At 34.7% G+C, this 13,135-nt stretch overlaps 1 protein-coding gene across 1 annotated transcript in view; it reads right to left on the bottom strand.

The window, feature by feature from the left end:
• LOC116347100 overlaps nucleotides 1–11,560 on the bottom strand; it is a 70,963-nt gene extending 59,403 nt beyond the window's left edge. The window contains exon 1 of the mRNA XM_031777535.1: nucleotides 11,371–11,560. The gene's annotated coding sequence lies outside the window, so the exon portion shown is untranslated. The remainder of the gene's footprint in view (nucleotides 1–11,370) is intronic.
• Nucleotides 11,561–13,135: the final 1,575 nt, after the last annotated feature.

Here is a 13,135-nt window from a genome sequence, read left to right as displayed (position 1 = left end):
ATACGCAAATTCAAATGAATGGCATTGAACAACATTCTCCAAAATTTTGATAACGGTCCAATTTTTTATTTGTTCCTTTGTTAATTAATAGATTTTTGGCATTCCTTTTGAATGAAAGTTGGGACGGGACAAGCATAAATATTTTTCAGACTTCTTTTTTCATTATTATTCATAAATTGCCATTGAAACTCTGTTTTGAATCTTTCAACGTTTCGTTTTAGCAAATATTCATTATGACAATCTGAATGGAAGTCCATTTGTGTACATGTATGATTTGATAGGAATAATATATCGAATACGATGCCCGAAAAAAATAATAATTAATTGAAATAGAAGTCCTCGAATAATTAGAATTGCCTTTTAATGATTCTAATGACTGTTCTTGACTAAATAGACATTAAATGACATCTAAACACTTTAATTATTACTGAAAATTTCGTGACGCATACAAACGACCATATAATCGATTCGATGGCAAATCTAGTGATAATTGTCGAATTTTATGACCAGAAAGTATGTTAAAGCTGACCGAAGCAAAACAACGAGAACGAATTAGAAAGAAAAGAGAAAAGGAGTGAACAAAAAAATCACAGAGCCATAGATCGAGTTGAAAAAGTGGAAGAGCAGATGAAAAACTAACAATGGGTTGGCTGATGTTTTCATAAAATATGATGACGTATTCGATTTGGGGAGCGCAATAACCCTGTCATTTTATTCGGGGCTACAATCGCTGCCGGCCAGATATTATCATGTTTCATGCTATCGCAAATGTTCGCATAACAGACAATTGACAATAACCATAATAATAGTAACGCAATAAAAAGTACATTAAACATTGGATTGAAGTTTTCACTTTGCCTGTGTTAAAAACGAGAAACGAGAACAAGAAAGAAAATATATGAATTTTTCATTTGTAATTAGATGTCGACCAGGGCATTATTTCAGGCAATTTTTGTAGCTACCCGAAAATTAAATTTTTTTGTGATACACGGGTTTATCCGGGTTTCACAAACTCAAATCGAAACTCAAGCGGAATTCATGGAATTTTGCCGAAAATGTTCACCGAACAGCAAATTAATGCATAGTTTTGATTATTTGATGCAGAATTGGCCGAATTTTGATTCAGAGCCACCATTTTTGTGTAGGTCGCACCCGTTAAAAATTGCCCTGGTGTTGAAGATAATATATTTTCATTGTAGGAATCTACACTGAGTCTAATATTTTTGGTAGACAAAATTTAGCATGGCACACTCCACTCACACGCCATTCGTATATAAATCCTATGTCAATGGAGAGTTTCTCTGCTTACTTTGATTGTTATTTTGTCTATCAAAAAAATTAGATTCACTGTATGTATGGCGTGGTGTGTGTAAACGTGTCTAGTGACGTTCAATTTGTGCATTTAATACGATTAAAGGGTGAGTTAATAAAGTGAAATGACATCGACGACAAGCGAAATTGCTTCCAGAAATTCAAACACAGACATTCCACTCATTACATCATTTATTGCTTAACGATGGCGAAAAATGGAAATGAATTTGTGGAAAAAGGAATATCATACTGAAGTGAATGAAAGAAAAATACAGATAAAATGGTACAGATCACAATAAAAAGTGTAAGTTAAACTATGTAATATCCATTAATATCTTTGTCTTCATTTCATTGTATGTGTGTTTGATTCGTTTCTCTCTCTCTCTCTCTCTCTCTCTCTCGTTTCAATGTGGGATGAGCACAATGTACATACAAAAGAATTGGTACCGATTTAATGTCATTATTACGTTCTGAATTTTAGCAACACGTTTGGAAAATTCCCTTTTTGTAATTCCATCTTGTACACGAAAATCCGTTTTAATATTGTATTGTTGTTTTTTTCTTTTTGAACCAATTACACATCTATGTACAAAATCGAGAAGAAAAACATGGCTCGATTAATGTTTGTGTTCGTCTTGCAATGCGTGTTTGGGTGTTAATGGAATATTACTTGCGAATTATCTTACCAAAACATAGCAGAGAATTTTAAAGTGAAAAAAATGGAAGAAAATACAACTTAGTCGCTGTTTTATTTACTCACACTCCATCTTACGTTTGTGTTTTCTTTTTCCAGTTTGTAAACAATTCCAATGCATTCAATTCAAGCGATTTCAAGCGGAAGAATTTGAAAGAGGGTACAATGTCATATTCACATCTGTTTGTGCGTCAAAACATTGAGTGAGAATTGTCAATCAATTTACAACCAAAGTGCAAGGGGACAGTGTTTGAATCTAGGTTAAAATCAAGAATGACCCGTTCATAGAGTGGACACTTGATTTTTATTGCCTACGAAAACCACCATTTGTTGACACAGACCGCTGGGAAAACGAAGAGCAAATAAATATACAAGCCATATATATATATACCATTGAGTTAGAAAAAAGGAGAGAAATCTGATACCGTTTCGGTTGATAGTCCTAAAATTGCACTGTGAACTGAATACAATATTCTAGATTGGCAAAAACAATGCCAACATATGAAAGAATTGGATTTATTTACATTTTGAATGTCTGGCCCAATGTTGTCGCAAAGCGCGAGCGATTTCAGACACACAAACATTATTCCCTTTTTCTTCTCTTATGTTTTGAGTCCTTCTGAAGCATATTCCAAAATTGACAAAAAATGTACACGGTGCAATCGATTTTTTTCTTCTCTTTTTTATATCACATTCACTTTCATCAAGCAAATCAGGAGTTTCATATGCAGTCACCCAATTTTATTAAAAAAATATTCACTTTTGCTGTGTGTGCACGAAAAACCAGACACATGAAAAGCTCACAAAACTGAAGAAATCACCACTTTATGATAGTGCCGAGCGCGACATTTCCTATTATCATTTCGAATATGTTGTGTATATATTGCCGGGCGATTGAGAAATGTGCGTCGTTATGAGTACGACAATGAGATGTATAATTCACATAGTCACACAGTGTCTCAATCTACTTTCTGCTATTTGATTCAGTACACGTTTTGTTTGTGTGTACACAGCAACGTTTGCTGGCTAAAAATAGACTCCAAAAAGACACACACACACACATACACGTTGCTCAAGCTTCTTCACCCCAAAACATAATCATCGCCGTCGTCGTCGTTGTCATCTCAAGCAACATCGGCGAATAAAAATGTATATTTTAAGATAGGTCATATGGGAATAGTAAAACAAAAGCATATTCTTGAAGCGGAGGACACACTGAACGGGACCATCTTGCGTTTTATCATCATGCCTTCTACTTCGGTTTCTCTCTTTTTTTGTGTCCAACATTCTCGGAGATACTCTTTTTTTCTTAATCATGCTTGAGCAGATTCTTGAAAAGCCCTCGACCATGGCAAAAGACGAAATGACACTGTTTTGTTTGTATCATGACACATATATTTACTTTAAATGTCATATCAAGCACTTGACTTCAGGCCAAACATATTCAAATAAACAAAACAATTACAAAGGCTACCATAGAGTCAAAATCATTTCTATTTGCTGAGAAATTGTAATATTTCTCGATTTCTTTCTGTCATGCCGGAGTCTATAGATTCAGTCATATCAGAAGTGTGCGAAGGAGTAGGGGAAGGGGCTTACCACCCTGAAGATCGGAAAATTCTTTAGATTTGTTAGAATTTTTTGAGCCAAATTCCCACGCCCAATGAATTTTGATCCGAGTACCCCTTAGCAGAATGGGGATTCAGGAAATTCTTTCGATTTGCTTAGGGTTTTTGGCAAAAAAATTGGGGTCGTCCATTTTGCCAAAAAATTTAAACTAGATAAAATGGAATTTTGAAAATTACCCCCCTTAGAAATCTGACCTCGTCTACTACCCATTAAATTAGAATTCAAACTGCGACAGTTTTCATTCATAAAAATTTGAAATTGCAACAAATTTATGATATTGATTGAAATTACATGGTAAAGTGAACACATTTTAGATAAAAACGATGAGCATCGTTCATGTCTGGCCTTTGACGCTATTTCGTGTATAAAATGAACACAGTTTTTTTAGTCATATCTTAAATGGTTTGTCTGCCATTTATGTACCGTAACACACAATATTTTAACTAAACTAGCTAAAATAACTGCTACCACTCGAAACCATTGAAGTTACATTATTCTTTCAGAAAAAATGAAAAAAAATGAATCTAAAACCAACAAGACACTTTCGACCGAATTTCAAAGTGGAAATTTCGCCTATTTCCAATGAAAATTGTCTTCAACCAGGTCTGTTCTTCAGTCTGAATTTAACGTGAACTGAATCGTTTAACCTAATTAAATTCGTTATTCACAATGCATGTGACCAACAAAAGAGTTCCCCGAAGAGTGAGTGAATGAAAAACCACACCGAATCAACAGTGCTAGTGTTGAATGTGAAAATTAAATTGATCACATGGAATGTGCATTGGGCTGACATTATCATGTAAATCATATTAAAACACTGTTTGCAGACTTTCGAGCAGTAGTTTAATGCGAGAGAGAGAAAATAGGAAGGACTTGAACGACGAGAAAAAAAAGTCCAGAATAACTGAAATCTCTTAAAGATATAATTTATTGCTGACATAATAGATGCTTAATAATGATATCGGTGACTACGAGCGAATAATAATAAAGGTATTAAAACTGCGGTGAAATTACACACAAAGTGTAAGAAAGTGAGTCACTCAAATGAAATAGAACAAGCGTCGAGATGAGTTTATCGCTTGGCACTTCTGTTGTTCTCTTCATTCTTATTTTCTTTTTTAATTTTTCATATTTTTTTTGCATTTGTCGCATTCTTTGCGCAATTTTTATATGCACACGCTGTCACTAGTTTCCGATGTTATGATGTCATCTCTTTTGCATTTTCTCAAAATCTATCATAAAGCAGATAACTCATCAATCATAATCGGAATTAAAGTGATTACACCACCACAACATGATTGGATTTGCTGGATTTTGGTGGTGAACAATCTTTAAGATTTTGTATTTATTTGATAAAACGCATCAAAATCATCGATTGAAAATGGCATTAGAAGCACCGCAAGCAACATCGAAGCCTACCAAGTAGTTTTCGCATAATTTATATCGATAATGGTGAATCACACCATTTGACAGGCGATTACGTCATTTCGCCACAAAAATAGAGTGAGTTGATTGAACGTAGAGAAAACGAAAATTGACATGTGTAAGGAAAAATTAACGTAATGGCGATATTCAAACGTCGGTGTTCAACAATCCATAATAACAAGCTCTACATCTTCATTTTTTATTTTTTTCAACAACTAGCTAATAGTTTGGTCCTTCACACCATATTCTCTGTTTATGCGTTTGAAAATGATGCGTATTTATTTTGATTTCGCGCGTAAAAAAAATGTATGTTTTCAATTTGGTTGACAGGCGGTGAGTGAAAAGAAAAAGTTTAGATGGAGGAAGAAAAGTTGTATGGAACAACCAGCACCGAGAGTGGTGTTAAAAAAACGCTCACAACTGATGTTGGTGTGCCGTTACAGAGGCCAACATGCTTGCCAAAGTGATGACGACAATATTAATAATGGAATGACATGTTGAAGAATATTTCAGCATGTATAAACGACCGAATGACTTATTTTTAAGTATAATTTATTATATGCTTGAATCACATTCGATGCTATTACTGCTGATATCTGACAACAAAATACGCAGTAACTGTGCTGATAAAAAAGCATCAGTTTTTTTCCAGCAGTACACGTATCCTGCCTTCACTTCATTCATTTGATGAAATTTACACGTCAAAACTTTAACTTAGGGGCTTTTTACAAAGTGGCCACACATAAGTTTTACAATTGTATTTGTGTTAATAACATCTTGATTACATGGGCTATGTCGCGCAATTCAAACTGGTAATAAAAGCGCCATGAGGATTTTGTTATATTGTAATTGGCTCAATCACGGAATACGGTTTCATTGATAAGAGAAGTATCAATGCACACACACAACTGCGATTGTTGAAAACTAAACTAATCAAATGATATCACGACGAACTCTTGATTATGTTGACTAATTCATCATTTCGAGCAGTATGCTTGCAAATAACAATGTGGCTACGCATTTGGTGTGAAGTAATCTCGTGAGATGGGCAGAGAAAACCAAAAACCGCATATTTCCACTTTCACAAGTGTCCAAAGTGTGTAGCCAAGAAATCTGTAATCGAATTTAGTTTGGCAATAAAAATACGAACATAGATCTGTGTAAGAAGAGATTTTTTTTATTTTATTATTTGTCCCTGTGTGTATGCAACACGAAAACTTTATGCCGGAAAACCACAAGACAAAAAAAAAGTGACAAAAGTTGTTGGAAACACTTTTTGATCCTTTTAACAGTCGGTCTTTTTTTATCTTCAATATCATCATCCTCTGTGTGTATTCAATAGACTTTTTTTCGGCGCTGTTGTGGTGCTGGCGATGGTACTTATGCCATCCCATAATGGCATTGATGTAAAATGATATTTTTTTTTGTTGTTGTTGGATAGAAGTGATGCCAACAAATAAAGCAACGATCAAGTTTATACCCACCGAGAAAATAGACATGAGCATGAAGAAAAGACGACAACGACGACGAAGCAAAAAGATTGTGCAGCAAATCAAAGAAATCGAAGCGGCTGAAAGAGTCGAAGTTGAGAAATAGAATGAGTCTCATATAAATGCATTACCGACCGGAAAAAGCATCCAAATCAATAAGAGACGTATTGTTTACTTTGCTGCTGTTTTTTTTTTTGATGGTGTGTGTGCATGTGTTTGTGCGGTTTTCATGCAGATGGATGTGGTGCCAAACGATGAAACTATGGATGGCAAACAACTGAGAGAAAAAATGTGACAGGATCAATGGGGATTTGTTTGCATCCTATATTTATATATCAACCATTCTCAATGTGAGTTCTCGAGCCAAACAATCTTTCTCTATCTTTCATGTTCACTGTGTCCGTCGCGTTTGCCTCGGATTTCTTGGATTCTTGCTTGCCGTATCAGTTCGATTTGATTAGTTTTGCAGCGAGGGACATTATTTGTGTACGGTTGCCAAAACTATTTCGAATCGCGTAATATTTTGAATTGTCTTGAACAGAACCGAAGCCGTTATTCATATCCCAGTAAATTCGTCTTTCTGTCTTTTCAACTCGATATCTCACTCTAATCACTCACGTTGAAAAATCAATCCCATGCATTTTGAAAATTGAATCAAAATGAGTCTTACCATGAGAAAATGAGAAAAAATAAAGAAGAAAACGAGAAAAAAGCGTATTTTTTTGTTATTCTACAACAATATGTCGATCTTCTGAATAAACACACGTCATGTTTCACTTTAAATTACTAATGTGTGTTTGTGTGTGTGTGTGTTACTTTTCTTTGAGCCGTCAAATTCAAATGCCGCTTTTATTATTAATTGTGTACACAAACGGCTCACTAAAATAATAATTTCAGTGATTGTGATTTTCCGCTTATTTCTCACATTTTCTGCTACACCCGGAGAGAGAGGAAGAAATCTATCTCTTTCTTTCACACGGATGAGAGAGAGAAGGAGAGAGGGGGGAAGAGAGACGATAAGAAATGTACACTTTGTTATTGCTGGCCCCCGATGCAATACTGACAACAGCCTGTTCTTTACATCTGATGGCCAAATTGAGTGAATAAGCCACGCGAAATATTTCATCGATGCCTGGCTTTCTTTTAATTCTCGCGTGAAAAATGAATATGAAATAGTACCTCAATAGAGGCAAACGCATCACGCACAAATTACACATATTCACGTTCATTGGCATGTCTCGTATCTCATCACTTCACATTACAAACTACACATATGTTAGCTATCGCGCTCTATTAGATGCAAAATGAAAAACGAGCAAATAAACAAGCAGCCCGGCCAGTCGAAAAGTACAATGCGCAAAATACGCATTCGCAAGCGACATCGAAAACGGATGAACACAAAAGTAGAATGAGATATGCCCCACTTTATCATCTTTTGGTAAACAAATCATGCGATACATTTAAATTAATAGAAAATAAAAATAGGCAACAAAACAACAAAAATGTACATATATATTTTTCATAATAAAAACGTAATCGGTTCAATGTGCAAACTGTGTGTGTGTGTTGTTGTTGCTGGGCTTGCGGTTGTTAATGAATTGACAAGACACGTGAACATATGGGCACACATTCAAATGACAAAGCCATTTTGTGGAATGAGATTTAATTGAGTATTTTCTTTAATTTCATTGATGAAATTGTCTCAAGTTAAACACTTAATTATGTAATAACTCTGTAAAAAAAGAGCCGACCTTTTCTTGCTCCCAAGCTCATCAATAACATTGCTATGCGTGCAAAATCAAGCGGAAATACACTTTAAACAAATTGTGTAAAACAGACAATATAACACATGATTCGACCCAAAAAGATTACGCACATTTAGCCGCTTACAACAACATCGAAAATATAATCGAATGACTCGAATATGTATAAATATATACGCGACAATTTAATTTCTAACCAAATATTACACCGTCGGTGTACACTACGAACTAATTATGATTTTTTTAGTAAATTGTATTTGTATTAGATTTCACTAGAAATATACATTACCGAGATATAACTTTCGTGTGCACTAAACAAAATAAAACAAGAATCGAAACAAACAGAAGAAATGTTTAAAAAAGCGACAACGGCCGCTTTTTTTTACTTTGTTCTATCTTTTTATAAAAACCGCAACGCACGATTTTCACACCATTTTTCTGTTGGTTGAACTCATTTCGGAATTTGCTCATGTTTATGAGAGTATGTGGTTCGGTTGGATAGCACTTTTTTCGGGTGCTCAAAGGGTATTCAATTGAATAAATCTGCTGATACATTATAAATAATATAGAGAGTATGGGAAGTTCAAGAACAATTTTACACCGAACATTTTTGTTTGTTTGTTTCGATTTTTGGCATATCACATTGTTTACCCATGCAGTTACTTTTCAATCTCATTCGAACAAATGCGATCCCAACAACATTCCGTTTTGTTTTGCATTAAATATAATGGACTTGAAATTCGATATCCGATTTTTCGTTGAAAATAACAAACATTTTTGGTCCATCGGCTGGTTCAATCTCTATCTACACATGCTATTTATTTCTCTCGAATGGGTAAATTATTTTTTGGAGGCGAGATGTTGGCAAAAGTTATTTGCTTTATCAAGCGAGATATATGTGGAATGGTAAATGATCGGGTAACACGAAAGCGTAAACTTTATATAGATTTTTACAGAAACAATTAGTGTCCGTAGGGAGGCAAACAAAATGGATTTTTTTTGTCGGAATGGAATTCGGGTTAAAATTGATGTATAGTTTTAGTATGAAGTGTAAAACAGTTGTTAAGGTATTTTTCCATCCTAAGTATGAGTCGGATCGATTTTTTGATCACGTTTTGATTGCGTTCTCATCGAAAATTGTAGCGAAATTTCTATGGCGCGATTAATTTGATTCGATGCAAAACTAAATTAGTTTCTTTTTTATTCAATATAGATTAGTTTCATTAGATTGTACATACAAACTAATCATTTTCAAAGAAAAATGCCATATTCTTCGCTGTTCGCAATTAGGTCAACCAAACTTTGTACAGCAAAGAGGAAAAATCCAACGAAAAGAAAGCGAAAAACCGAATATGTGAAGCGATAAGGACACAATAAATCTACATTTCAGATTAAATATGGCAGATGTGTAATTTCGTGAACCCTTTCATATAAATGCTGCATAATGGTAGATAAAATTCGAAAAATTTACCGCACAAACCATATCATAAATAATATACACAGAAAATATGACATTTCATGTGAACCGTAATTCTTCTGCACAAAATATGTCAAAAGTGCATTTACAAATAAAAAACATATCTATATGTGGATATTTTCATAACACAGTCGGTTTATACACATTTGTTTCAACATTTATTTTTTTCTCTCGCCGAAAGTTTGTCTCAATTCAAAAGTCATTCTTCTTACTGATACACATAACTTTGGCAACTGTTGCTATTTTTTAACCCTTCGTCATTTTCTATCTCTCTTTTTATCACACGAACGTCAATTAAACCACTTGAAAGCAAAAACACCACTACCAACAATAACAAATTCCATTACACCAATTTCTTTGTCCTACCAATTCCCACTTCTGCTCACATTCCGCATACCGAAAAATGCGGCAAAATTTATTCAGAAACCATTCATAACTGAAAAGATGGGAAAAATGGTCGAAAAAAACACATTTCTCTCAAAAATTAATGTTAACAACGTTCATAAAAAGCCTCCGAAAATGATCCTTCTACTGTTGATAGATCTCCAATCACCACGTATATTGTACAATGTGTTACATTGTGACTAACAAGTTAATCTCCCTTTTTTCATTAACGAATGATATTCATTAACATTAAGAGAACGACAGAGAGAGCGAGAAAAAACGTTGTTTTGTGTAAATTGAATATTTTAATTTTCAGCATGTTTGTACGATTTTCACAATTCTGTCGAATGAAAGTGATAACATTTTTAAATGTTATGTTGATTGTACGGCAACAATAAAATTTCAATTAAAAACAAAAACATGTGATTCAAAAAAACAGCAATTTTATCAAAATTTAAACAGACCGCAGGATGCGCTTTCATCGCAAAATACTTATAACACACAAAAAACCACCAATCGAATTCGCACTACACATATTTGATGTTGTAATCCCTGCATGTCAAATGAAAAGCAATAAAAGTGGCCACAAAGAACAACAACAGCGAAAAATAATTACATTTTATATCGGAATTGAGTGAATCGTTTTGGCCAACAAACCCATTTAGACAAAATGCATGAAAATGAATGTCGAACGTGGTTGGACGATGTTGTTCGGTACCGATTTTACTCAACTCTGACACGATTTGGCTCAATATGTACACCGGGTGCTTTCTTTCGATTGTGTGCTACTCTGTCCAAGTGTGTACAATTAAGAGTCAAGTTAAAGCAGTGATTGAATAAAAGCACAACGGAAACTGAATATGTCAGTTGCACGCACTCAGAAACCATTTACAACAAGCATTGGCATCAATAATCTTAAAGTACTCATTGAACACAATTGTCGTTAAAATTCATAAGAATCTTGGTGTGTTAGTATAATTGAAAATCACTACCGTGATTTAAAACGACCGCCAATTTTATGTGTGCAACACCTAAGTGAATGATATCGAATATCGAATTTCAAACGCTTGCTCAAAAACCATTCACTCATAATAAGGATCGCAAGATAGAACGCAATTTCAATTTTTTTCTTTCATTTTAAAAAATAATAAAAACAAATAATTATGAAGATGTGATTAAAAAAAATATTGTACGTACACTACGCCCGGTTAAGCGTTCACAAGAGACGGCAAAGCAACGGGCATTATTTACACCGAATATGGTTAAACAACTTTGGTAACGGTCTTTTTCTAATTCTGATTTGAAAAGATCGAATATCACACAAGAATTTTATTTCGGTTCGAAAATTCGTTCGAGCAGCAGCCGTTGTATGTTCAGCGTTGTCGAAACAGTATCTGTACGAATACTGAACAAGAAAGCCACAGAACAAACAATATCGAGCGGCAAAATAACAATATGATGCCTATACTATATTCGTTTGATTCGGTTATATCGAATATATAAATATAATTTTGGTGTTACTTGTCTTGGCGCTCTCGCTTGCTTAGCTCGCTTCTCTGTCTCTCTGTTGGGATAGCGCGCAAACGGCGACAGCATATACACACACTGTGTGTATGGACAAAAAAATAAAACACATATATGAATGGAATACGCGGCAAAAGCATGCGTACTACACAAATGATGATGACGTCGTTGCCGCCACCACTGTCGCCGTTACTGCAGCCGTCTTCGTCGATGAACATGTTATCCATATTTTTTGAATGCGAAAGAGAAAGCATTTGCCGATTGAGCATCACACTTCGATTCCGGAAAACACACGGTGCAAGTAAATTTCATTGAATTGCACGTGCGTTGTGTGTATCATCCATTCTATTTTAACGATCAGAAAGCATATGAACCGAGTCATGAAACGTAATGCGTTCATGACGTCGCTATCATTGTCAAACGATAGTGAGAGTAAATCAAAAGTATACGTTCGCTTCTGATTTGTTTACATTCAATTGTTTTGAATTGTTTTTCTTTCATTGGTTTACATTTCGGGTTGTCGTGCAACATTTGTGCCGTGTATTACACACGTAAACATGTTGCTCATCACATCATGTTGATAGAATTAAACCGTAGATTGATAAATAGATGATTCATAGCCTTTTTTTGTAAATTTTTTGTATCGTTTTACTCATCATTACAAACAAAATTCTCCGGTTTTGCATCCGAAACAAACACCGAAGTCAACAAACGATGTTGTGTTGCATAAGAAAAGTGTTTAACTCTGTCCACGATCAAATGTGATGAAAAAAATCAAGTTGTAATACCCAAACCTTTTTCTCCACTTCCCAGCTTTTGTTGTCTTTCATTCCGGTGGTACACACTCGGCATCGAAATGATGACATGATTGTTTTTGCCTTATGATATTCGGAATATATTGTCACCATTTTACCATTTAATCCCAATGTACAATGGGCACATAAAGACATAATCGTATCGCCCCCGACCCGTTCGCATTCGGATTATAGTTCTGAGCAAAGAAACGAGGCTCTCTTTCAAATGATATGAACACGCAAGTGTACATCGTCATTTTGATTGTGATTCGGCTGTTTCGGCCGAAATGAATTGTTTTTCGAATTGTGTTTTGTGTATACGCTTTGTCAGAGCAGCAGCCGTCCCCCATTCAAAAACCGTTTATCACGTTACAAACGAAGCGTATAGAGAACTAATTTGCCAGATTCGATTTGAAAATGCTAGACATTGAGTCGAAGTGACAGCATATTTTGAACGGGATTGACATTATTATTAAATGGTCTTATGGTTGAAAATCAATTCTTACACATTTTTCTTGTCCTCATTCAAAACCCAGAGAAATAAAAAATTACAAATGGAAACTGAGAGCGAAAAAATAACCGACCCATTTTTTTTGGTGAAAATGTCAAACAATAGCGAAAATGAAATGTTGTCCAACTATCAC

The sequence above is a fragment of the Contarinia nasturtii genome, unplaced genomic scaffold (genome assembly GCF_009176525.2).
Source record: "Contarinia nasturtii isolate CC-2019 unplaced genomic scaffold, AAFC_CNas_1.1 Cnas_scaffold_1699, whole genome shotgun sequence".
NCBI classification, from domain to species: Eukaryota; Metazoa; Arthropoda; class Insecta; order Diptera; family Cecidomyiidae; genus Contarinia; species Contarinia nasturtii.
The sequence above is the reverse complement of the archived record's forward strand: the minus strand, read 5'-3'. Positions and strand labels throughout refer to the sequence as shown.